The sequence below is a fragment of the Salmo salar genome, chromosome ssa11 (assembly GCF_905237065.1).
Source record: "Salmo salar chromosome ssa11, Ssal_v3.1, whole genome shotgun sequence".
Taxonomy (NCBI): Eukaryota; Metazoa; Chordata; class Actinopteri; order Salmoniformes; family Salmonidae; genus Salmo; species Salmo salar.
The window spans coordinates 15,619,699-15,647,500 of NC_059452.1; the positions used below are offsets into that span (position 1 = coordinate 15,619,699).

The 27,802-nt window shown below is 43.6% G+C and overlaps 1 protein-coding gene across 3 annotated transcripts in view; it reads left to right on the plus strand.

Annotated features, from left to right (window-relative positions):
* LOC106562153 (amyloid-beta A4 precursor protein-binding family A member 2) overlaps nt 1-27,802 on the plus strand; it is a 74,546-nt gene that overhangs the window by 9,989 nt on the left and 36,755 nt on the right. For all 3 annotated transcript variants that reach the window (XM_014126832.2, XM_014126836.2, XM_014126833.2), the window contains exon 2: nt 12,536-12,584. The gene's annotated coding sequence lies outside the window, so the exon portion shown is untranslated. The remainder of the gene's footprint in view (nt 1-12,535; nt 12,585-27,802) is intronic.

The window sequence follows — 27,802 nt, forward strand, 5'->3', positions numbered from 1 at the left end:
CCATGTAACATTTCCGCATCTGCCTGTGAAAGGTGACGGAGCTAGAGCGTTGTTTGTCAGACCATGAGACGTCCCGAAAATCGGTTTTCTCACAAAATCGTCTGTAGCGTCCTAACGGTTTGGCCGACAAACTATTACTGACCCCTCTATGGAAAGATGAGACTCACAAACACGATTGTATTCTCCATTTTGCTCTACATCCACAAGCGTCTTGGGCCTCGCCTGAAGTCGGTACATCCGATCTGCCCACTTCTGTTTGTAGTTTCCGAACAGTTTGGGCAGCACACTAATATGACTCCTCTTTATAAAGGTGGGACTCTCACGTACATGTCGTTTGTTTTGCTCTAAGACACGCACATGCCTCACAAGACTCGTCTGAAGGTCCCAGGTACCAGTTTTAAAAAATATGGAAGTACAGTGCATTCAGAAAGTATTCAGACCCCTTGACTTTTTCCACAGTTACATTAGAGCCTTATTCTAAAATGGATTTTAGAAATTTTTGCAAGTGTGTGTGTGTGTGTGTATATATATAAATAATTATTATTATTATCATTTTTTTTTCATGAAATATCACATTTACATAAATATTCAGACCCTTTACTCAGAACTTTGTTGAAGCACCTTTGACAGCAATTACAGCGTCGTGTCTTCTTGGGTATGACGCTACAAGCTCTGTCAGGTTGGATGGGGAGCATCACTGCACAGCTATTTTCACCCCCCCCCCCTCCCCCCCCCACCACCGCGGCTTAGACAGGGCTTAGAGTCTTTTAATGGAGAAAGGATATAGATTTATATTTCATGTGAGGACTGCTGGGTGATGTAAAAAGGCTGCATAACACTGTGCTGTTGCCTTCAAATGGAATCCAATTTAGTTTGATATCTTTAACAACCATCAGGGAGAAAGCGAGGGTGGGAGAGAAAAAGAGAGTGATGAAGAAAGTGAGTAAGCGAGAGAGAGAAGGGGTGGGGGGGGGAAGCCTTCATGAGACAGACTGCCAGTGCAGCCTAAGCTCCTCAGACATCTAGCCCTTACATCCATCTGAATGTGATCTGTTCTATCTGGGCAGTGATGACATAGCTAGAAATATGTAGACATTTTGTTTGACCAAATATTTCAGAGATTTCATTTGAGCGAGGCATCGTAGGCGTCATAGTACAAAACGTGATGAAACCTGAATGTACAATTTTACTTTGTCAGTAGTCCTACTTATGAAGTGCACCATGTTATCCGTATGCTGTTCAGCACCTTGGACAGTTCCTTTCTGGAGTCAGTTGTAAACACATTGCGTTGGATCTGATATCCTGGTGGAACAGCTGCTTTGAACTACCGTCTGGTGAAATATCATTAGGTTCCTCACTGGGACGATGGGCAGATACCCCCTGAATTGTCACACAGATGGAGTGTCACATGTTGAAGGATGACAAACAGCAGACACATTAAAACCCTAGACGCATCAGGGGTCCTGATAAGGGAAAGGAGGATACCTAATCAGTTGTACAACTGAAGTTATTCAGCTGAAATGTGTCTTCCGCATTTAACCCAACCCCTCTGAATCAGAGAGGGGCGGAGGGCTGCCTTAATCGACATCCACGTCTTCAGCGCCTGGGAAGAGAGGGTTAACTGCCTTTTCTCAGATTCATTCGGTGTAATAACTGGGGTTAAAACACTCATATCAGGGGATGTAATGATAAAGGGGATGCAATGGTAGAGTAGAAACAAAGACGGATATTACAAATAAGCGCACACGTTTTTTTTTATGTCAACTCTGCATCACATCAAATTGATGTATTCCATCTCGGCGTTAAGGTTTGACTGAACAAATGTTATGCATCATTATTTTTCTACTGTACGTATCTGGCGCATCGCTGTGGTTGGGAATAAATTAATATCAATTGAAAAGTCTGACATGCCTCTTCTAAGTCTGACTTAGAAGTGCTTCAGCCCATGTTATTCTCTCTCCTGCTCAGAAGTCTCACACTGAGAGGCAACACACAATGAAGGGGCGACGACTAAGGCATAGAACCCTGAGAAGTCTCAGCTTCACTTGCAGTGCTGTAATTTATATGCCCTCCTACAGACTCAAGTATATCAGTTATCAAACTCTGCTGACTAATATAGGGGGAGACAGGAGGGTAGAGCTGACATAGAACTGTCTGGGCGCTGAAGTAAGATAGTCAAAGGATGAGTGTTGAACAAGAAGAGTGGCACTTCTTGACAGGGCATTCTTCTTAGTGCTTCTTAGTTTCAGAATCAGAACATCAGAATAACCTTGCTTTGTTTTTGCCATGGTGAAGATTCCACCTCATGCATTCTAATGAGGGAATTAAGTGAAGGCGTTTGAAGGGAAGAGATGGTGACTGAAATAATATTACAAGCTCTAGTGTCAGCACTTACAGCGTTGAACGTACCCGACCTGCATGTCACCCCTGGTTTAATTCTAATCACATTCGCTTGAGCAAGATGTTAATAGCCAGCCTCTAACCTCTATAATGTATTATCTGGTGTCGCAGTCATACTGCCTGGCCATGTACAGTTGAAGTCGGAAGTTTACATACACTTAGGTTGGGGTCATTAAAACTTGTTTTTCAACCACTCCACAAATTTCTTGTTAACAAACTATAGTTTTGGCAAGTCGGTTAGGACATCTGCTTTGTGCGTGACACAAGTAATTTTCCAACAATTGTTTACAGATTTGAAATAATCTCTTATAATTCACTGTATCACAATTCCAGTGGGTCAGAAGTTTACATAGACTAAGGTGACTGTGCCTTTAAACAGCTTGGAAAATTGCAGAAAATGATGTCATGGCTTTAGAAGCTTCTGATAGGCTAATTGACATAATTTGAGTCAATTGTAGACGTACCTGTGGATGTATTTGAAGGCCTACCTTCAAACTCAGTGCCTCTTTGCTTGACAAAATGGGAAAATCAACAAAAAAAAATCAGCCAAGACCTAAGAATTTTTTTTTAGACATCCACAAGTCTGGTTTCCAAACGCCTGAAGGTACCACATTCTTCTGTACAAACAATAGTACGCAAGTATAAACACCATGGGAACACGCAGCCGTCATACCGCTCAGGAAGGAGACACGTTCTGTCTCCTAGAGATGAACGTACTTTGGTGCGAAAAGTGCAAATCAATCCCAGAACAGCAGCAAAGGACCTTGTGAAGATGCTGGAGGAAACATCTACAAAAGTATCTATATCCACAGTAAAACGAGTCCTATATTAACATTACCTGAAAGGCCGTTCAGCAAGGAAGAAGCCATTGCTCCAAAACCGCCATAAAAAAAGCCAGACTATGGTTTGCAACTGCACATGGGGACAAAGATCATACTTTTTGGAGAAATGTCCTGTGGTCTGATGAAACAAAAATAGAACTGTTTGGCCATAATGACCATCGTTATGTTTGGAGGATAAAGGGGGATGCTTGCAAGCCGAAGAACACCATCCCAACCGTGAAGCACAGGGGTGGCAGCATCATGTTGTGGGTGTGCTTTGCTGCAGGAGGGACTGGTCCACTTCACAAAATGGATGGCATCATGAGGTAGGGAAATTATGTGGATATATTGAAGCAACATCTCAAGACATCAGTTAGGAAGTTAAAGCTTGGTCGCAAATGGGTCTTCCAAATGGACAATGACCCCAAGCATATTTCCACAGTTGTGGCAAAATGTCTTAAGGACAACAAAGTCAAGGTATCGGAGTGGCCATCACAAAGCCCTGACCTCAATCCTATAGAAAATGTGTGGGCAGAACTGAAAAAGCATGTGCGAGCAAGGAGGCCTACAAAGCTGACTCAGTTAAACCAGCTCTGTCAGGGGGAATGGGCAAAAATTCACCCAACTTATTGTAGGAAGCTTGTGGAAGGCTACCTGAAAAGTTTGACCCAAGTTAAACAATTTAAAGGCAATGCTACCAAATACTAATTGAGTGTATGTAAAATTCTGACCCACTGGGAATGTGATGAAAGAAATAAAAGCTGAAATAAATCATTCTCTCTACTATTATTCTGACATTTCACATTCTTAAAATAAAGTGGTGATCCTAACTGACCTAAGACATAGAACTTTTACTCGCATTAAATGTCAGGAATTGTGAAAAACTGAGTTTAAATGTATTTGGTTAAGGTGTATGTATACTTCCGACTTCAACTGTATATACCGTAGACTCCAGGCTAAGGCAAATACATCTGGTGGTCAATGCGTACTATTTTATATTTTATTAACCGTGTGTTTATCACAGTTCTTGCCTCAGAGCCCTTTAATTTCCTTTCCCACTGATTGCTGCAGATATGTGTCTGCAATATAGAGGAGAGTCCAGTGATTGCTTTGGGATGCAAGGGCATGGCATCACAAAGGTGGGAAACCTTGTAAAAGGTTGATGGGGTGTAAAGTGGCCTTGGAAAAGCTTAGCAAGCCTTTAAAATGAATTGTCTGCTGAAAAGGAGAGGGTAGAGGAGATCGATGGGAATAGATTTCTTTCTGGACCTCACCTGTTGGGGGGGTGTGTGTGTGTGTGTGTGTGTGTCTGCGCATGCGTTCCTCAGGACTGCAGAGATGTCCATGTGCTGAGTCAGGCCTTATGTAGAGGATAGTTGACTTTCACTTATTCACCCATTTTAGAATGGAGAATATTTCTGTGCATGCAGAGCAATTGAAGCCCTGTGTGTGTAATTAATGATGGCTGATAGCATATATTCCTGTGATTTGTCTGATGAATCTAATGGAGTGGACTAAGTGTTACGGCAGAGATCAACGAGCATGGAGGATGTAATGTAACTTAATGGACGTCAGCTCCTGGCATATGATGCAGCTAAGAGGAGTTATTGACAGACAGCAGTGTGCTCCTCAATGTTAGATCTCCTAGAGGTGTCACCCACACCGCAGCCTATTCTAGGGTCTTAACATTGTCTGCAGAACACTGGGAGAAGATCAACACATAACCTGTCTGTCACCTTTCTCAAAACGGATAAGAAGGGCAAATACCCTACATGTTAGCAGACACCCCGAGAAGCTACTACACTGACTCATACTACAGTCATCACTTCCTAAGGATATGATATGTTCAACCATGTACAGATGTAGGATCTTAATTTGAGCCAGTTTGCTACAGCAGGAAAATAATCTGGCAGCAACAGGAAATGTTTAAACAGGTTAAGCATAAGGCTGGGCGATATGGTCTTAAAATGTTATAGATTTTTTTCAAAATTATGGGCGACTAATGATATGTATAAAAAATATATATATATATAATAATCTCTAGAAGCGTTGTTGTACAATTAAAGTTAATATACACTGCATTTCAAACAGTCAGCAATAGTCTAATGAATTCAGGGCTTGTGAAGTTATATCTAGGCTAAATATAAGCCTTCCACAACCATAAGACCCACTAATCATTGCATTATTTATCCAAATAGTTGAACCTGCTTTTTTTTGTTGCAATAATCAATGATCTGGCTTTCCTGTCTGTCTATGAAAATTCCCTTTTTGGTTACAAATGTAACTAGAACATACATACATACATACATACATGCATACATGCATGCATGCATGCATGCACATGAACTAATAATGACTAACTTATTGTAGCAGGCATTAGGCTATAGAGAATTAACACAGGTCTCATCAACAATCTCTCAAGCCCACGTTAGTGATTAGCCAGCTAATCTTTGTTTCAACATCAAGTTTAGCCAACTTTGATCTATTTGCTAGCTAACAACTTTGAACAGTTGAATTGTTATGAACACATACTTCTGTCTGTCTCCAATTGTTTGAAAAGCATGTGAGCCTGTCCACTTTGTTCAGATGTTGAAATCAAGTGGCCTACCTTATTTCTCAGAATGAGAATGAGTTGCCAATTCCTTATATAATTGTGTTTTATGCTTATTGCACATTTATAAAACACAGACTAGACAGCTAGTATAAGTCTTTGGCTAAAATGCTGCTAGCGGTACCCTAATGCTATGCGCGACAAACTGATTTGGAAAGTGTATGCTCAATGTTCATTGATACCCTTGTTTTAGTAGTGTCTGCTCTGCTTGCAATTTGATAGTTGAGGCATAACAAGGGTATCGTTCGAAAAGTTATCTTCTCCTCTAGTACAGTAAAATAATGTCTCAATGTGTTTTGGTGTCCATATGACCGATTCTGCAAATGAAATTAGCGAGTTGAAACCACTTGTCAGAGAGGAAGATGAGAGGCAAGAGGAGGGGCTTGATGTGTGTGTAAACCATTGAAGAAGAGGCGAAGAAGTTTAACTCCCGCTAAAATCTGTCCAAAAATAAAGCCAAATGCGTGTCTATGGGTTTATTTTGGACCTAGTCTTGTCGCCTGCCTTCCCGCCTTTGGGACAACTCCCATTGTTAGGGCAGAGAGGTGCATCTCGTCATTATGTACAGATCTCTGGTGTAAATGGGGAGGCGCACACGGCACAGAAGGATAGAACGAGACGAGACCAAAAAAATACAATACGAGAACAAGCGGACATAAACACTCATAAAAACGGAAAATAACAAAACCTAGATTCTTGCGATACAGGCGTTTGGAATCTCGCGCAAAAACATAATTTAGAATTAATCCAATTAATTTGATATATCGCCCAGCCCTAGTTAAACAGGTTAACATTCAGAGGGCCGCAGGGCTTGCTGGATTACCATGAGGCGTACTCAGAGCATGCATTTACCAGCTGGCAAGTGTCTTCACTGACATTTTCAACATCTCCCTGACTCAGTCTGTAAAACGCCAAGGTAACCTGTCTAAATGACCATCGCCCTGTAGCACTCACATCTGTAGCCATGAAATGCTGTGAAAGGCTTGTCATGGCTAACATCAACATTATCATCCCAGACACCCTGGACCCACTCCAATTGCATACCACCGCAACAGATCCACAAATGACACACTCTATTGCACTCCACACGGCCCTTTCCCACCTGGACGAAAGGAACACCTACGTGAGAATGTTGTTCATTGACTACAGCTCAGCGTTCACCATAGTGCCCTCCAAGCTCCTCACTAAGCTAAGGACCCTGGGACTGAACACCTCCCTCTGCAACTGGATCCTGGACTTCCTGATGGCACGTCCACAGGTGGTGAGGGCAGGCAACAACACATCTGCCATGCTGACCCTCAACACGGGTCCCCTCAGGGGTGCGTGCTTAGGCCCTTCCTGTACTCCTTGTTCACCCATGACTGCGTGGCCGCGTATGACTCTAACACCATCATTAAGTTTGCCAATGATGGTGGTAGGCCTGATTACCAAGGACAATGAGACAGCCTATAAGGAGGAGGTAAGAGACACTGCCAAGACAACTTCTCCCTCAACGTCAGCAAGACAAAGGAGCTGATCGTGGACTACAGGAAACGGAAGGCTGAGCACGCCCCCATTCACATCGACGGGGCTGTAGTGGAGTAGGTTGAGAGCTTCAAGTTCCTTGGTGTCCACATCACCAACTAACTATCATGGTCCAAACACACCAAGACAGTTGTGAAGAGGGCACAACAATGCCTCTTCCTCCTCAGGAGGTTCAAAAGATTTAGCATGGGCCCTCAGATTCTCAAAGTTCTACAGCTGCACCATTGAGAGCATCTTGACTGGCTGCATCACTGCTTGGTATATCTGACCCCAAGGTGCTACAGAGGGTAGTGTGGACGACCCAGTACATCACTGGGGCCAAGCTCCCAGTGTGTCAGATGAAAGCTCTAAAAATTGTTAAAGACTCCAGCCACCCATGTAATAGACTGTTCTCTCTGCTACCGCATGGCAAGCGGTACTGATGCACCAAGTCTGGAACTAACAGGACCCTGAACAGCTTCTATCCCCCCAAACCATAAGACTGCTAAATAGTTAGTCCGGGTAGCTATTTGGTTAACTATTTAACTATCTGCATTGACCCTTTTTGCACTAACTTGTTTTTGACTCATCACATACTCCAATGCTTCCCACAGTTGTGTCAAGTTGGCTGGATGTCCCAGCAGCATTGCAGTTGTTGACACATACCGGTGCGCCTGGCACCTACTACCATACCCCGTTCAAAGGCACTTAAATATTTTGTCTTGCCCATTCACCCTCTGAATGGCACACATACACAACACATGTCTCAATTGTGTTAAGGGTTAAAAATCCTTCTTTAACCTTTCTCCTCCCCTTACATTTACATTTAAGTCATTTAGCAGACTCTCTTATCCAGAGCGACTTACAAATTGGTGCATTCACCTTATGATATCCAGTGGAACAACCACTTTACAATAGTGCATCTAAATCTTTTAAGGGGGGGGGGGTTAGAAGGATTACTTTATCCTATCCCAGGTATTCCTTAAAGAGGTGGGGTTTCAGGTGTCTCCAGAAGGTGGTGATTGACTCCGCTGTCCTGGCGTCGTGAGGGAGCTTGTTCCACCATTGGGGTGCCAGAGCAGCGAACAGTTTTGACTGGGCTGAGCGGGAACTGTGCTTCCTCAGAGGTAGGGGGGCCAGCAGGCCAGAGGTGGATGAACGCAGTGCCCTTGTTTGGGTGTAGGGCCTGATCAGAGCCTGAAGGTATGGAGGTGCCGTTCCCTTCACAGCTCAATAGGCAATCACCATGGTCTTGTAGCGGATGCGAGCTTCAACTGGAAGCCAGTGGAGAGAGCGGAGGAGCGGGGTGACGTGAGAGAACTTGGGAAGGTTGAACACCAGACGGGCTGCGGCGTTCTGGATGAGTTGTAGGGGTTTAATGGCACAGGCAGGGAGCCCAGCCAACAGCGAGTTGCAGTAATCCAGACGGGAGATGACAAGTGCCTAGATTAGGACCTGCGCCGCTTCCTGTGTGAGGCAGGGTCGTACTCTGCGAATATTGTAGAGCATGAACCTACAGGATCGGGTCACCGCCTTGATGTTAGTGGAGAACGACAGGGTGTTGTCCAGGATCACGCCAAGGTTCTTAGCACTCTGGGAGGAGGACACAAGGGAGTTGTCAACCGTGATGGCGAGATCATGGAACGGGCAGTCCTTCCCCGGGAGGAAGAGCAGCTCCGTCTTGCCGAGGTTCAGCTTGAGCTGGTGATCCGTCATCCACACTGATATGCCTGACAGACATGCAGAGATGCGATTCGCCGGCTGGTTATCAGAAGGGGGAAAGGAGAAGATTAGTTGTGTGTCGTCTACATAGCAATGATAGGAGAGACCATGTGAGGATATGACAGAGCCAAGTGACTTGGTGTATAGCGAGAATCGGAGAGGGCCTAGAACAGAGCACTGGGGGACACCAGTGGTGAGAGCGCATGGTGCGGAGACAGATTCTCGCCACGCCACCTGGTAGGAGCGACCTGTCAGGTAGGACGCAATCCAAGCGTGGGCCGCGCCGGAGATGCCCAACTCGGAGAGGGTGGAGAGGAGGATCTGATGGTTCCCTTCATCCACACTGATTGAAGTGGATTTATTAAGTGACATCAGTAAGGGATCATAGATTTCACCTGGATTCAGCTGGTCAGCCTATGTCATGGAAAGAGCAGTTCTTAATGTTTTGGTATACTCTGTGTATATAGCTAAGTTATTGTTACTCATTATTATTCATCATGTGTCTATTACTTATTATGTTTTTTACTTTTAAATTATGTCTCTATTTTCGTTCTCTCAGCATTGTTGGAAAGGGCCTGTAAGTAAGCATTTTACTGTTAGTCCACAACTGTTGTTTACGAAGCATGAGACGAATACAAATGTAGATCTTTTTTTTGTAGGGGTTGATACATTTTACATTAGGGCAAATCAAGTCTGACATTTTTAAGTGGAAATTAGAAACTTTAGAAGCCTTTTAAAACCTTACACTGCAATTTTGCATATCCTGCTGCGCAGGACATTTTCATCAACAGAAGAGTGATACAATTAATATCCTACATATGTAGCTAGCTACTATATTAAGCTATATGTTCTCACCACATGTCAGCTGTAACCATTTGACAGGCCTACTGATACTGTGAGTTTGGCACAGTATTTTGGTTTTTCATATTGCAGTAATATACTGTAATTGGTTATTTCTAGATAATGCAGGCAGATTGATTGTGAGTTGTTGAAGGTGTTGGTAACTCTCCTCCCATCAACAGAACAAGTGTCATTTGTTGGCGTCTCCTGTGACTGATCAGAATGGTCCTATGCAGAGAAGTAGCAGCTGCAGTGTACTGCAGTGTGAGTGGGACCTCTGGGACCAAACGGAGCCCCAGGGCATGAGATGATACTGCAACCAGAGCACAATGTGACTGCGTGGCTGAGCGGGAGAGACGGTGGTGTTGCTGACACTTTATCTGTCTGAGAAAAGGAGAGAGTGTGTGTCTGCATGCTTGCGTGTGTTTGTGTTGTATGTGTGTGAGAGCGTAGGAGACATTCCAGTCGCCAGAGAAAACGTGCTGATTGTTTTGTGCATTGAGAAGTTGAGGAAATGTCCCAGATAAACTTAAAATACCTGAAGAGGGGGTGATAATATATTCTGCTCTGCCTCATACCTGGCACTGTGTTCTCAGTAACAAACACAGTTGGTTGGTTTCTGTGTCTTCCCCTGAGAGGATGAGTCACACAGCGCTGCTTACTATTGGTTCAAACAGTTCGTCAGATGGAACGTGGGCATTGTTTAGTAGATAGCTCAGCTTGGTGCTACTTGCTCATATATCACCTGGCAATGCTTCTTCTGGCTTTATCAGTTCTCCTAAGAATTGAAATATGCTGCGCTAATGTGTTAGATTTTTCTTGATTCGATTTTTCTGTGTGCCACACATAACAATTATTTATTTATACCCCGTCTTAAACCAACTGATGGCTGATAATTAAAATGGCTGAACAATGCCATTGGGCACAGGCATGGGGGCAGGGGGGGGGCACAGAACAACACTTAGACTATTCCTAACCAGCACACCTGTCAGACTGCGCCAGGGTTTTTGACATGGGCTAATAGCAGGAGTGGGCCCACATGGCCCCTGAGGACCCATGATGGCAGCCTGACAGTGAACATCAGCACTCTATAGTCATGGCATCTCCCACATGCTCGTTGAGTGACACTCAGGTCTCCATGCTGTCAGCAGGCTCTCCTCATCTCTCCTCTCCCCCTGACAGCTCCCCTGACAGACTAACTGTCCCTCTGAAGCTGGATGGATCCTCTCTAGGCTCTAATTGTGGAGTGGAACATGAATGTGGATGTGGAAGCGTTCCTTCACAGAGAGGATGTGGGGCTGAGATTTACACTGGCTGGACTCTGCTACAGTAGCCTATCGGGCACAGCTTGTGACTCCAGCCATTTGTCAAGATTTGCGGGAGAATCTGCCCTGTTTCCACCCAGACTGAGCTTAGCTGCATATGGCCACCTCTCCTGGAAGGAAAAGTAGAATGCGACATGTTAGAATGCAATAAGCCTATGCCCTTATCCTTCTGTATCCGAGATGGAGGCACAAACATCCCAGAAAACAATTCTCACTTCACACTGAGGGCCCAGGGGATCAGTCTTGTTTGTCCTGGTGTTGTTTTTCTTTGAAGCATCTCTCCCTTTCAGTATCAGCTGATGTTGGTAAAGGGAGACAGGTTGTTTTAGGACATCAAAGAAGCAGCCCAGCTTTAATCAGCACTCCAGCCTGAGCACGAACAGAAGCTATCTCTGGATAGGAAGATGTGGTGAGATAACATTAGCGTCTCTGTGCTGTGGTGTTAGCCCTGATTAGTGTAAGGAATCTCTTCAGCGAGGTTGGCGTGTCCAAATGAGTCTTGGTAACAATACAATGTGCAAATCACTTCCAGTGCCACCTGAAGCCTTGAGGGGAGGAAGGATGTGTCTGCACAAGGCTTATCATGCAGAAAACATCTGGCCAGAGGGAGGTGTGTTCCTAAAAGAGTCAGCATTATATGTGTGTGTGTGAGAGAGAGTACAGTCAAGCAGCAGCATCCTCTTCCTGTGCTGCCTGTCTCAATTGTCAACCCCCCCTCTTTCTCTCCTTCTCTCCCTCCCTTTCTGCCTTTCTCCCTCCCTCCATCTCTGCTCCCTCTCCCCTTTATGGCGCCAGCAAAATTGAGCTACTTAATGAATCAGAATCTTTGTGAGCCCGTACTCAGTAATCACATCACACTAAACTGAGTGACAACTTTTTTTCTCCTCTTAAATGTGTTAGTGCTTTGGTTTGTTGCTAATCTAATGACATACCAGTTCCTTTCAGGATGCTCCCCTCCAAGCCAGAGATAAGCTCAAAGTGCTCTTTGTTGAGTGCATCGGCATGAGGATCTGATCAGCTGTGACAGGAAGCACCCTGAGAGCATGTGATGTCTACATGTGCTCACTGCTCTAACTCTCCTGTTTAAAGATTGGGCTTTTTGAGCTTCTCATCTTTATTTGTGCGGTGTTGCTTAAAAACCAATTAGGAAATCTTGCTGTGAGTGGTGCAGTAATGTTGTTGTTTTGGCCCAAAAGCCAGACTACTTTATTACCAAGGGACTGAGGAATGAGGGGGGTGATAGATCAAGGCTTTACTGTCTGAGCTGAACAAGTTGCCTCTTCACCATACTCAGCCTTGTACTTTTGTTTCAGGAGTGCACCTGGGAAATAGACCACATCAGCCACCAACCTACAGCTATTGGTGAGTATTTATGCCTATTTTGGGGTTTCTACTTTCCAGCATTAATGGGTTTCATTTTCATGGTTGTTATAGATGTGCTGCTGTTGTTTAAACTAGTTGGCTTTATTAGATGGAAAGGTGGGATCAGGTGCACATCTCAATGACAATGTGTGCTTTTAAAAAGGCTGTTAGTCATGTCCTCTGTCATTGAATGTTCTGGTTAAGCTAATTAATCGGAGCTATGCACATCTCAACTCAAGGCTCCTCTGTGAACGCTCATTACTGTCCTATGATCCTACTGTTTACCATGTGATGTGTTGCTGTTGTGAGAGAGACCTGTAGGGCATCCTCTGGGACCACCTGGGCTCTCTGTAGAAGTGTGATATTGACACGGAAGAACTGTGTGAGGGAGGGGTAGATGAGAATGCACAATGATCAAAGAGGAGGAGGAGGGAGGTATCGTGGGAGAAGTCTTTGAAGACGTTGCAGGGCCGAGGAGAAAGAAGAAACCCAAAACGCTGTGAACCTCTAAGGCAACCCTCTCCTCATCACCTATTCATCTTCAGCTGGAATATTTATACACAGCCATCCTTTGAGATAGACTGAGCAACAGTTACATTTTTCTAGAGGAGAGGACCAAGCTGCTAGTCAGTAGCCTTGCAGGTCACTTCACAGTGGGAGTCGTGGCTGACTGGTATTACAGCTGCTAGACCTTTAGGCTTGGCAGTCAGACACTCAAACATCCAATCATCATACTAGTATCTCATGGTGTGAGTAGGCCCATAGCAGCATAAAGCTTTTGTATCATTAATCAGAATGTGCAATTACTGAACTGCTCAAGCAGTGAGGTAGACCGAGAACATGTCAGCTATACAGTACTCTATATCTGCCTGGCTACCCAACCTCCTTGCTCCAGCCAAACGCTACGCCACGCCAACAGATGTTATTTTCTTCTCCGCAATGAGTCTGGATCTGAGTACCTCCCCGGCGATTTCAAGAACGCAAACGCATTCTTACCATTCTGATTGGACCTAGAAACCAGTGGGTTGGGCCAGAGCCAGAACACACATGGGTAAAACGGCGTTTTGAAAATGTGTCTTTGGCTTTGATACTCTGATTGGTTAGAGAGTACAACACCCCTCATTGTGACGTCACCACAAACGACTTCAACGATGTAGTCTCAGACCTGAAGTATGTCGCGAACATAGAGCAGTGGAAAAATTCTGTTTGAGTCTTCAGGCGAAGTCAGCTGTCATTCTTCTTCTCATGATGTGACATTTCATTTCAAGAGTAGTTCCATATGGAATAGGAAGAAGAAGCACAATGTTGATGTGTACTCTGTTACTGTCAGAGCAGAGAAGTGACAATATTAGGTGAGACACCTCCAGGAGGAGGAAATATGTTATTGTCATTTCATAAAATTGGAAATGGATACAGTTGCATTGTAAAATATGTTACAGAAATGCTGATAGATAGATATTATATTTTCCCTGCTGTAACACATGTCATTTACATTATTGAAACATACTGCACTCATACCCACAGAAGTGAAAAACAGAACAAACTAGGATTGTGGTCTTGCTTGCAGATTGGCCAAGGAGTGTTTGAGCTGGCACAATATTGTGCCAGGGATGGAATGAAATGTTCACATCTGTTTCAGTATCACTTAGCTTCGATTAACATGCCCTTGACAGAACGACGGTTTGCCAGTTTGGCTCTGCTTCGTGCCTCACAACATCCCTAGTCTTGCCATTAGTGATGACATACCATCAGGGTACATGTAATGCACTGTAATCCATTACTTTACCAGCAAAAATATTGTAATCAGATTATAGATACTTTTGAAAAACTATGATTACTTCTAGGATTATTTACAAATTCAGACAGGGTGTTTGTGAAAAGAATCTGACACCTTTCTGTTTTCTCAATGCTGTCAAATCAGCATTGAAAAAAGGATTCAAAGTTTGTGCTGCCTGAGCGAATCTGACCACAAGTCAGAGACCACTATGACGACACACCAAATGGGTTTGATGGATCGCGGGAGAAGGGCAGGAATATGCTTTTTTTAGGCTACAGTCCAAGCTATGTCTTCCAGTGGTGCGACTGCTGTCGGCATCCAAAGATTATCCCATTTGAACGCTTGGAGATAAGGATGACAGCAGTGCTGTAGCCTACGGGGCGATTCGGATATCACTTGTTATTGATATCTACATAGCGCATTGATGTGACTCACACTGCTGCTCACTCATTTAGGTATTTGCACTTTACAGATTGTGGATGGCTGTTCACAAATGTATTTAGTGCCTTCGGAAAGTATTCAGACCCCTTGACTCCTTCCACATTTTGTTAGGTTACAGCTTTATTCTAAAATTGATTAAATTGGGTTTTTTCCCCCTCAGCAATCTACACACAAAATATAAAATGTACATAAGTATTCAGACCCTTTGTTGAAGCACCTTTGGCAGCGATTACAGCCTTGAGTCTTCTTGTGTATGACGCTACAAGCTTGGCACACCTGTATTTGATGAGTTTCTCCCATTCTTCTCTGCTGATCAAGCTCTCTCAGGTTGGATGGGGAGCGTTGATGGACAGCTATTTTCAGCTTTCTCCAGAGATGTTTGATCGGGTTCAAGTCCGGGCTCTGGTGGGCCACTTGGCTGTGTGCTTAGGGTCAGGGTCCTGTTGGAAGGTGAACCTTCGCCCCAGTCTGAGGTCCTGAGCGCTCTGGAGCAGGTTTTCGTCAAGGTAGCTGTGTTCCATAACATTTTTCAAGACATCGGAATCGTCCGGTTGGAATATTATTGAAGTTTTATGTTAAAAAGGCCCTAACGATTGATGCTATACAACGTTTGACATGTTTCTACGAACGTAAATATAACTTTTTTCGACTTTTTGTTGTGAAATTTTCGGCGCGCTTCCTACATTTGGAGTAGCTTACTGAACGCGCAAACAACAAGGAGGTATTTGGACATAAATGATGGACTTTATCGAACAAAACATTTATTGTGGACCCGGGATCCTGAGAATGCATTCTGATGAAGATCATCAAAGGTACGTGAATATTTATAATGCTATTTATGATTTTAGATGACTACAAAATGGCGGGTATCTGTATTGCTGGTTTGGTTTTCTGAGCGTTGTACTCAGATTATTGCAAAGTGTGCTTTCCCCGTGAAGCTTTTTTGAAATCTGTCACAGCGGTTGCATAAAGGAGATGTTTATAATTCTTTGAATAACAGTTTAATATTTTATCAATGTTTATGGTGAGTATTTTTGTAAATTGTTGTGCTCATTCACCGGAAGTTTGAGGCAAAATATTTTCTGAACATCATGCGCCAATGTAAAATGGGGTTTTTGGATATAAATATGAACTTTATCGAACATAACATTCATGTATTGTGTAACATTGAGTCCTAGGAGTGTCATCTGATGAAGATCGCCACCCGGACAGCTGATGGAATTTAGGCGTATTTCTGTCTGTCATAAAAGCTTTTTGTGGGGAAAAACTAATTCTGATTGGTTTGGCCTTTCTCCCCAGTGGGTGGGCCTATGCCCTCCCAGGCCCATCCATGGCTGCGCCCCTGCCCAGTCATGTGAAATCCATAGATTAGGGCCTAATGAATTTATTTCAATTGACTGATTTCATTTTACATTTTCCTTACATGAACTGTAACTCAGTAAAATCGTTGAAATTGTTGCATGTTGCGTTTATTTTTTTGTTCACTATAAATAAAAATAAATGAATACATATTTGTTTTGCTCAGAAAACTTGGGGGGCCAAATAAAATCACAGGCCACCAGTTGGGGATCCCTGCTCTATTGATATCAATTTAAGAGGGAGGATATCCAGCAATTGTACATCACCCACATCAGAATCTATGTTGGAACAGGGATGAGAGTACTGTTGTTAGAGATGACCTACATCAGGCCTCCCAAGTGGCGCAGCGGTCTAAGGCACTGCATCACAATGCTTGAGGCCTCACTACAGACCCGGGTTCGATTCCAGGCCGTGACCGGCGTACAATTGGCCCAGCGTCGCCCGGGTTAGGGGGAGGGTTTGGCCGGGGGGGCTTTATTTGGTTCATCGCGCTCTAGCGACTCCTTGTGGCGGGCCTGGTGCCTGCAGGCTGACAACGGTTGTCAGTTGAACGGTGTTTCCTCCGACACATTGGTGCGACTGGCTTCCGTGTTGAGAGGGCGGGTGTTAAGAAGCGCGGTTTGGTGGGTCATGTTTCGGAGGACGCATGACTTGACCTTCGCCTCTCCCGGGCCCGTTGGGGAGCGATGAGACACAAGATCCTAATTTGATATCACGAAATTGGGGGTAAAAAAAGAGATGACCTACATCATGAAAACTGGAAGCACCTTCTCAGTTACGATTGCAAGATATCCAACCGTTAATAGATTAGATTAATTTAGGAAAATGTATGTTACATCAGCATGTAGCATCAGATCAAAATCAATGAATGTACTTGCAAAAACACAGATATTGAATCAAAAAAAAAATAATCTACCTGCAACAGAGCATGCTGGGAAATATGACAATTCTCCATAGTTTTAACTCCCTGTCTCTGATTACTCTTACACGGAACCCAAACCGGCTGTGCGCATGCGCCATCGTGCGCTATCGTGCATACATTTATTTTGTCCCCCTACACCAAACGCGATCACGACACGCAGGTTAAAATATCAAAACAAACTCTGAACCAATGACATTAATTTGGGGACAGGTCGAAAAGCATTAAACATGTATGGCAATTTGGCTAGTTAGCTTGCACTTGCTAGCTAATTTGTCCTATTTAGCTAGCTTGCTGTTGCTAGCTAATTTGTCCTGGGATATAAACATTGAGTTGTTATTTTACCTGAAATGCACAAGGTCCTCTACTCCGACAATTAATCCACACATAAAATGGTCAACCGAATCGTTTCTAGTCATCTCTCCTCCTTCCAGGCTTTTTCGTCTTTGAACTTATATGGTGATTGGTATCTACACTTTCATATTACCACCACAACCGGCAAAACAGTTTGTCTTTCAATCACCCACGTGGGTATAACCAATGAGGAGATGGCACGTGTGTACCTGCTTCCATAAACCAATGAGGAGATGGGAGAGGCAGGACTTGCACCTCGTTGGCTCGCGGGAGCAGTGTGGGTGCAATAATTGAATATCATGGATTTCTAAATTTATTTTGCGACGCTCGCGCACGCGACTTGTCCGGTCTGGTCAGCATGTTAGGGCGTTTTCACACATTTGAGCTATAGTTTGAGTTCCACCATTTGTTACATTATATATATTTTTTCATTTTGTCCAGTTAGTTTCACAGTGCCAAATGTAAAACTAACAAAAATTCATAAACAAAACCACGTTTCCATGCATGTAATTTGTTTATTGGACAAAAATGACGAAGTTAAATCCATTTATGATGAATTATCATGAAGCATCACTTGTGTGGCCCAATCTTAATATTACATTTTGCATGTCCCAATCTTCATATTATTTTATCTTTGGTCTTCTAACAACATGCGGGAGGAAACATCGCAAAAGCAGCTCTAACTGCGACGTGGAAAGGCTTATATTCAGTAGGCTAAATCCCCGGTATAGCCCCGTCTCCTCTAATCTGCATCGGATGTGCTCATAAATGTGCTGCTACTTACAGAATGTTTCAGATATATGAAGTTTCATCAAATGCTCGCAGTCAAACAAATAATATGCGAGGTTATTTTCCTGTGTTTGGTCCTGACAGCGTTCTCACCTACAGCGAATCGCACCACCGTACAAATTGAATGAGACCGGGACCACTCTTTTTGAGCGAACCACCGTGCGTTGTTTAGACCGGACCCGAGTGCGGATAGTGTTCACACCAGTCCAAACGAACCAAACTAAGGGGATAAACTGATTAGAACTTAGGAAAAACCGAGCCAAAATTATTTGGTGTGAAAGCCCCCATAATGTAGTTAAAAGTCCTCAGTCCCAATCAACTCCAGTTATCAATACTAAATCCAGGGAGCATATCACTCTGTTGAGGGTTAAGATAACTCAAGTACAGTCAATTTAACTTTAAAAATGTAACTTTAATCTCTCCTTGATTTACAGTGTATCCAGATATTTGTGACATGGGACCATACAGAACATAATCAGGACAAGTTCTCCTATTTGCATGAACAATATGATTCGGGTGGTGAAAATCTGTCTCCCTATTTCCATCTTCCATATTTCTGCTCGCTTTCAGCCAAAAAGCCCATGATTGATTCAGCACTAAAGAGGATTATTATTGGCTGAAAGGGAGAGGAGCTGTTGTGGGTTGCTTGCTGTACCCATGGAAGCAGAATGGCTGGCTGTGATGTGGCCCTCCAGAAGGCTGTGTTTCTGAGCCAGATAGCACTATGACGGGGCCCAAGACTCTGCCTGCCTGTCCACTCTCTGTTTCTTATCCTGTTGGCCTATAATCTCCTCTCAAATAGTTCCCATCCGTCTGCATGTCACTGATAGTGTATGGGAATTGCACGCGTGTTATGGGGCCCATGCTTCCATATAAGGCACATTTTGGGCTGATGGCATTTGGCGGCAGAGTCACTCGTGTGTGGTGGAGTCTATCATCTGTTGAAACAGTGCTTTACATATCATGATTAAAAGCTTTAATAACTGAGGAGATGGCTGACATCAACATCTAGCTAGTTTAATCTTTGAAGGCCATGAGACCCAAGTGTAAACTGATGATATGCTACTCACTACAATGATACATTTCTAATCCTCTGTGCATTCGATGCCAAGGAATCGTATTGACTGTGAAGTGTGGAAAGAAAGTGCCCTGGACTGTCATCATGTATGCTGTTGAATATGGAATCAATTCCTCCCATTTTCCCAAGGAATATTTATTTGGGACTACTCTAAGGGGAAATAGACTTCTTCAATAGCCTACACCCCTCTTCATAGTCAGTTTTTCAAATGAACATTTTTCCTTGCTGGCTATTTTAACTTTGTATAACATGATGTGTATGTCTTGAGTTGGCTGTTGTGTGAGTATTCATCCATTTGGGGTGTGTGTTGTTTCTGCGTGTGCAATAGTGTGTGTGTGTGTGTGTGTGTGTGTGTGTGTGTGTGTGTGTGTGTGTGTGTGTGTGTCTGAGTGTATATGTGTGTGTGTGTGTGTGTGTGTGTGCTGTCTTGCATATCCTCTTGCTTTTAGTCATTTAGGCAATTTAGTCTCGCTGAGGACACATGTTGTATCTAAATGAATTAGATCCTCTGGGAGAAGCGTAAACAAACAAAAGGATAATTTAATATTTCAGACCATGCAAATCACATCTGTTTTTCTGTTGAGGCGGAGGCAGTTACAATTCCATAGCCTGACCGCAGTCTGCAGACATTAATAGGAATAGTGGTGCTCGGGGGCAGTTGCTAATGTGGACATCAGTGTGTCTTAGTTTGCTCAACTGAATAGAGGGTTTATATACTAGTACAACCTTTCAGCTGTAGCCCCTTTATACTAGTTGTGAATCCCAAATAGATCTCCGATTTAGAAATTCAGTTATTCATTATCATTTCTACCTGTTTCTAAGCAAGTATTTAACAAACACCCAAGCAAAGGTGCTCCCTCCTTTTTACAATGCTTGTAATGTCAAGGTCCTCTATTATTATGAAACATGAGGTCTTTACCAGATGTGGTGATGGCACGACATACATGCCCAGAAGGGAGGATGGGTTTATAGAGGCAGACTGAGTGGAGCTGCAGAGCTTTGTGATATAAGGGGATTGCAATCAGAGCCCAGTAATCCATCCATCCAGACCTCCAGCATCATCAGTGGATCAGAGACCGAGCTACCGTACAGTATGTCTGGCCAGAGGGGTGAGGACGTCACTTGTTCCCACCAGGGACTCTGTAGTTCGTCACGTTACAACAATCTTTAGCGCCAGGGGACCCAAATGCACGCTCTGATATGATGTTATGCCTTGAGATGGTTGGGCAATGTTAATATGCCACCATTTCCTCTGTTTAAGCACTGCTGCCGTCGCTCCTGTTTCCACCCTCATCCGTCACCACGCCTCGTCTTCCCTCGCATCGTTTTGTTCTTCTTTAATCTATTCTGTGTTTCATCCCAAGATGTATGACTCAGACAATTTGAGATGCTGTGACTCTCGGAAAAGACGATGCATTTTAAAGACAATGGTGACAGAGTGAAACACAGGCTTCATCTCAGAAACAAGTGAAACCTTTCATCCAGAAACTCCAAACTGGTGACAGCAGCAGCACTGAGACAAGCCAGATACTGAGCCGTGTGCCTAAAGGGGATGGGCGGAGATCCTGTAGATCCTGTAGATAGATCTGTCTCTCAGTCTCTTTTGTCTGCTGTCTGTCTCCGTGTCTTTGGTTTGGAAGCTATTGAATTGTCAGTGTTTGACTTACTCCTTTCACCTTGTCCTGTGCAGTCTTGTCTTTATTCCTGATGGTCCCTGCCATCTTCATCTCTTCTTCATTGGCCCTTCCCCGTGTTTGTAGGTTGTAGTTATTGCAATGTAGTAAACACTGGCTATTGGCTACAGATGCTCATGCACACTGACAGCTCTGGGATCAGCCATTAGAGACTCCTGCTGCTAGCAATCTGGAGGAGAGCATGCAGTGTCTCTAGACTGGGCATCCAGAGTCTGCCATGTACATCAGAACAAAACAAAGCACGTTCAGCATGTCCAGACTGTCCTGGACATGCATTAGCACACCTTTGATTCAGGAATCGTGGGTACTGTTGAATGACTTCCCATTAAAGTAAGGCATTCTGTTCCTTCCAGCACAGCTTGCACGGAGTGATGGAGATTGGAGAGGTCCCAGAAGAATACAGGGCTTGCTAAACCACCACCCCTTTCTTAAAATAGCTTTGAATCATGCATTATTCGTACTGGGACTGCCGGTGCTGTCAAGCAGCATTTTTCACGGTGCTTATTGTCTCCCCTTGTTTACTTCAGGCCCTGCAGTTTGAAAAGATTCCCTCAACTCATTTCTATAGCTTTGTGTTTCTTATTGGGTGATGTTTCTACAGTGAAGAAACATTAAGGATGCTTATTACATTCTGTTTCTTCTCCTCCTCTGTTATAGAATTGATTGCTGACTGTGTTCTGTTGTTGTTGCTGGCTGTTGCCATGCACACAGAGAGGGAGAACGTGCCGACGACACTCCTCTAGAGATGGGGAAGTAGATTTCAATCTCCCAGCCTGCCTCTCTCTGTGTCACGCTGTGTCCCCTGGGCCCACTAAAGCGTGAAGGATGCTGGGAGGGGAGGTGAGGGGGGGCTGGGGGGGAGGTTCTGACAGGTCCTCCAGAACCTGCCACTTTGTCAGTAGTGATGCAACATCTGCACATGCTAGTGCTACACGTGTCCCTCTTATCGATCAGGATCGATATCCTCGGCTAACAGGGACACACCCCGAAACACACACTCGTACACACACGTGCATACACACACATTCACAAGAATACAAAAGCCACATAATGCACTCAAACTGATACACAAAAAGAACCAGACAACCATGGGCTGGGCTGATAATGGAATCCCTTCCTCCATTTTTCTTTTGTTCTTGTTGATAATGGGCCATTCTCCTGGATGACAAATGGTTAAGCCTCAGCCTCTCTAATGTCCAGCGGTGAGAACTAGAAGAGCCAGTTCACTCATCAAATGCACAGACGGTGTTTCGCATAAGATGTCAGGGTTCATGAGCACTGTGTGTGTGAGATATGATAAGATGTGTGTCGGTATGCTTATCTGGGTGTGTGTGCGTGCGTGCATGCATGCATGCATGCAGCGTGTGTGTGTGTGTGTGTGTGTGTGTGTGTGTGTGTGTATGATGTGAAGGCTGATGAATAATTGATCCCTGGCTTTCCATGTGGAGGCTGTCAGTGACTGAAGTCAGGAGTTATTTCATGTGTGGATGGCTGCTACCAAACTGCAGTAGTGGGCCCAGTCATTACTACTGTGGGTTTGATAAGGCAACATTTACTGTCCTCCCCCTCCTCATATCGCTGAGTATTGAGGTGTCATCGAAATATAATGAACATCACTACTTTCAATGACTCTTATTACATTATTTTCCTCATCCCTGTCAATTCTTTCTCTCCCATTCCGTCTCTCCCATTCTGTCAATCCCATTCCATCTCTCTTCTGCATATGAATGCTTTGCTCGTTCCAAACAAACCTCTGTATAAAGGAGAAACTACGATGACAAGGCCCTCCATATACCATCAGGTCAAACATGTATTACTATTCATAAACATTCATTCCAGTCAACACAAATCGCACAACAAATCCATGTCAGGTTACGCATACCTAGTACGCTATGAGATGTGCTGTGTACAGATGTAGGATCTTAATTTGAGCTAGTTTGCTACAGCAGAAAATTAATCCTGCACCACAGGAAATGTGAATTATTATGTGGATTATAATTAATGGACATTTTTGTAGGGGTTGATACCATTTTTCGTAAGGGAAAATCAAGTCTAAAATTTCTAAGTGGAAATTACAAACTTCAGAACACTTGCAGGAAATGTATCCTGCAACAGGGTGATCAAATTAAGATCCTACACCTGTACTATAAATCCCCAGCTAATGGTGTTTCAAACATGTGTAATGCAATTTTTTTGAATAGCGTTCTCTAATTGGCAACAACTCAGTGTTAACTGCTGTTTTGGTTATTTGTGTTGAACTATGTATTCTCCAGATGAGTGATGCTGTCTCTCTCCTCTCTGTCTCACACCTCCTCCTCCTCCTCCTCTCAGTACATCCTTCAGTGCTCTCCAGGGTCTATTCCATTGGCTTCCCTAGTATGATTTATGACCTTCCTTACCTCTCATAGGCTAAAGCATGGACCATGCCGTGGTGGAGGAAATATGTGAAATGGCACTGATCACCGGGGATTATGATTAGAATGATAACGATGATTGTAATGCCACCTGTTTGTACATACAGTATAGCCTACGACTCCCCATAGTATCAATATGATCACAACCAGCGATACTATCACACGTCAAAACATGTTGATGTCACAGGTTAATGTGCATAACCTTTTGGGCTGTGAGGTTATGATTGTATGCCATATTGCTGTAGGCATACTAATTTGGTTCTCACTTTCCCGAGCAAATGTCGACAAGTTGGTACACAGTAAGAAACGCTCATCTGGCTGAAACTGTATGTTGTGTTAGAGCTGAGAGGTCAGTGGCAGGTGGTGCAGGTGTCCTGTTTCATAGGACTGGGAATTGCCAGGGACCTCAAGATACAATATTATCACAATACTTAGGTGCTGAAATGATATGTATTGCGATTCTCATGATAGTGATTTTTCTTGCGATTCGAGGTTCCAAACATATTGCTCACCGTATGTCTGCTGCAGAGGGACAAGAGAGAGCCATGAAAAAACGACTTTTGAAATGTCTTGGAAATAAAAGTGCTGAAAATAAATTGTCTCCCTATTTAAAAAGATGGGAACAAGCTAAGAAATAAAAAATACTGACGTTCAGGCACAGCAAACTAGCGCAAAAATAATATTGCAATATTGTTAAAACGATACGATACAATATATCGTCCAAAATGATATCCAGATATGTAACTATTGATTTTTCTCCCCCCATCACCAGCATCATCAACGTCACGTCTGAGTGGCGCTTCCCCTTAGAATTAACTTCAAGGCAAAACCAATTATTCAGTCTAACTTTTAATGAGTCCTCTAACTTCAAGTCTGAAATTAAGAGTTAAGATCCAGACTGTTGGTTCTCTTCTCATTATTCTGCTGCTAACCCCTCTGTATCAAATCAAATGTTATTTGTCATATGCGCCAAATACAACAGGTGTAGACTTACCGTGAAATGCTTACTTACAAGCCCTCAACCAACAATGCAGTTTTAAGAAAATGAGAGTAAGAGAATATTTACTAAATAAACTAAAGTTTAAAAAAGTAACACAATATAATAACAATAACGAGGCAATATACAGGGGGTACCGAGTCAATGTGCAGGGGTACAGGTTAGTTGAGGTAAATGAGGTAATATGTACATGTACTGTAGGTAGGGGTAAAGTGACTATGCATAGATAATAAACAGCGAGTAGCAATAGTGTAAGAAAAAAAAGGGGGGGGGGGGGCAATGTCCAATAGTCCATGTAACCATTTGATTAATTGTTCAGCAGTCTTATGGCTTGGTAGTAGAAGCTGTTAAGGAGCCTTTTTGACCTAGACTTGGCACTCCGGTACCACTTGCCTTGATGTAGCAGAGAGAACAGTCTATGACTTGGGTGACTGGAGTCTTTGAACATTTTTGGGGCCTTCCTCTGACACGGCCTAGTATATACAGTTGAAGTCGGAAGTTTACATACACTTAGGTTGGAGTCATTAAAACTCGTTTTTCAACCACTCCACAAATTTCTTGTTAACAAACTATAGTTTTGGCAAGTCAGTTAGGATATCTACTTTGTGCAAGTAATTATTCCTACAATTGTTTACAGACAGATTATTTCACTTATAATTCACTGTATCACAATTCCAGTGGGTCAGAAGCTTACATACACTAAGTTGACTGTGCCTTTAAACAGCTTGGAAAATTCCAGAAAATGATGTCATGGCTTTAGATGCTTCTGATGGGTTAATTGACATCATTTGAGTCAATTGGAGGTGTACCTGTGGATGTATTTCAAGGCCTACCTTCAAACTCAGTGCCTCTTTGCTTGACATCATGGGAAAATCAAAATCAAAAGACCTCAGAAAAAAATGGTTTACCTCCACAAGTCCAAATGCCTGAAGGTACCACGTTCATCTGTACAAACAATGGTACGCAAGTATAAACACCATGGGACCACACAGCCGTCATACCGCTCAGGAAGGAGACGCATTCTGTCTCCTAGAGATGAACGTACTTTGGTGCAAAAAGTGCAAATCAATCCCAGAACAACAGCAAAGGACCTTGTGAAGATGCTGGAGGAAACAGGTACAAAAGTATCTATATCCACAGTAAAACGAGTCCTATATCGACATAACCTGAAAGGCCGCTCAGCAAGGAAGAAGCCACTGCTCCAAAACCGCCATAAAAAAGCCAGACTACAGTTTGCAACTGCACATGGGGACAAAGATCGTACTTTTTGGAGAAATGTCCTCAGGTCTGATGAAACAAAAATAGAACTGTTTGGCCATAACGACCATCGTTATGTTTGGAGGAAAACGGGGGAGGCTTGCAAGCCGAAGAACACCATCCCAACCGTGAAGCACGGGGGTGGCAACATCATGTTGTGGGGGTGCTTTGCTGCAGGAGGGACTGGTGCACTTCACAAAATAGATGCATCATGAGGAAGGAAAATTATGTGGATATATTGAGGCAACATCTCAAGACTTCAGTCAGGAAGTTATAGCTTGGTCGCAAATGGGTGTTCCAAATGGACAATGATCCCAAGCATACTTCCAAAGTTGTCGCAAAATGGCTTAAGGACAACAAAGTCAAGGTGTTGGAATGGCCATCACAAAGCCCTGACCTCAATCCCATAGAAAAGTTGTGGGCAGAACTGAAAAAGCGTGTGCGAGCAAGGAGGCCTACAAACCTGACTCAGTTACACCAGCTCTGTCAGGAGGAATGGGCCAAAATTCACCCAACCTATTGTGGGAAGCTTGTGGAAGGCTACCGTAAACGTTTGACCCAAGTTAAACAATTTAAAGGCAATGCTACCAAATACTAATTGAGTGTATGTGAACTTCTGACCCACTGGGAATGTGATGAAAGAAATAAAAGCTGAAATAAATCATTCTCTCTACTATTATTCTGACATTTCACATTCTTAAAATAAAGTGGTGAACTTAACTGACCTAAAACAGGGAATTCTTACTAGGATTAAATTGCAGGAATTGTGAAAAACTGAGTTTAAATGTATTTGGCTAAGGTGTATGTAAACTTCCAACTTCAACTGTAGGTCCTGGATGGCAGGAAGCTTGGCCCCAGTGATGTACTGGGCCGTACACACAACCCTCTTGTTGCACCTTACGGTTGGATGCCGAGCAGTTGCCATACCAGGCGGTGATGCAACCGGTCAGGATATTCTCGATGGTGCAACTGTAGAACTTTTTGAGGATCTGGGGACCCATGCCAAATCGTGTCCTGAGGGGGAATAGACATTGTCGTGCCCTCTTCATGACTGTGTTGGTGTGTTTGGACCATGATAGACCGTGCCTTTAGTAATTAATTAATACGGCACCATTCAACTGAGTATATTACATGTATTGGTGATTCATTCCAAAGCTGTACTGTACTGTAGGCCAGAAACTGAACATGAATTCACTTTTCAGTTTTAGTCGTAATATACTGCAATTTCATTTTTTTTCTTTATCCCAAGATTTGGAAGCACTCCCTAACACTGGCATAATCCTGCATCAAATATGATTAAACTGAGTGTATCCTTTCTGAGTCCCAACCCCACGTTTTCATTTCCCACCAAAAAGCTAAGCAAACATCAAAGCAGAACTGTTTATTTATAGTTTTGACCAAGCCTCTTTTCTTCTAAAACTCTTTTGCTGCGTCTATCCTTGGTACCACGGGCTCAGTGTCTCCAGCATGTTACCACCCACTCAGGGCAGCTGCTCAAACCCCCAGATGGCTGACAGGAAAGACCAGATTTAAACATGCGACTGCAGTGACAGCTCTTTGTCTGTGTGTTTCTGTGTGATTGCGTGATGCAAGTGACAAAGATGGAGTAACCAACAAAAAGCTTGAGAATAGCAAGAGTGAGACATACTGAGTAAAAAAGAGAGAGAGATGAACAGATCAAAACATAGCTGGAGACAGGGAGGAAGTATCTGGTGCCTGCCACTGTGATTTCCCTTTCATTGTCTGATCCTGCTCCCAAATGCTCATTTAGAAACACACACATTCATTTTCTTGACAGTCAAGGCCACTGTCCTCACTAATGTTTTTTTTCCTATTTACTCCTTTTGTCTTGAGTAATTTTGAGGCCATCTGTAGCATACATTGTGCCCAGTGTCGGCAGCCTGAGAGGGGGTGGTGGTGGGTAGTGGGGGGTCCTGCCCAGAGCTCTGTGTGTTATTGTTGTCCAGTGGTGCCGGGGGACAGTGTGCCAGGCTCTCAGCAGACAGCTGTTCACTGTGTGTTAGTGTGGGTGTGCGTGTCTAGGCCATACTCACCTCGTGTGTGTGTGTGTGTGTGTGTGTGTGTGTGTGTGTGTGTGTGTGTGTGTGTGTGTGTGTGTGTGTGTGTGTGTGTGTGTGT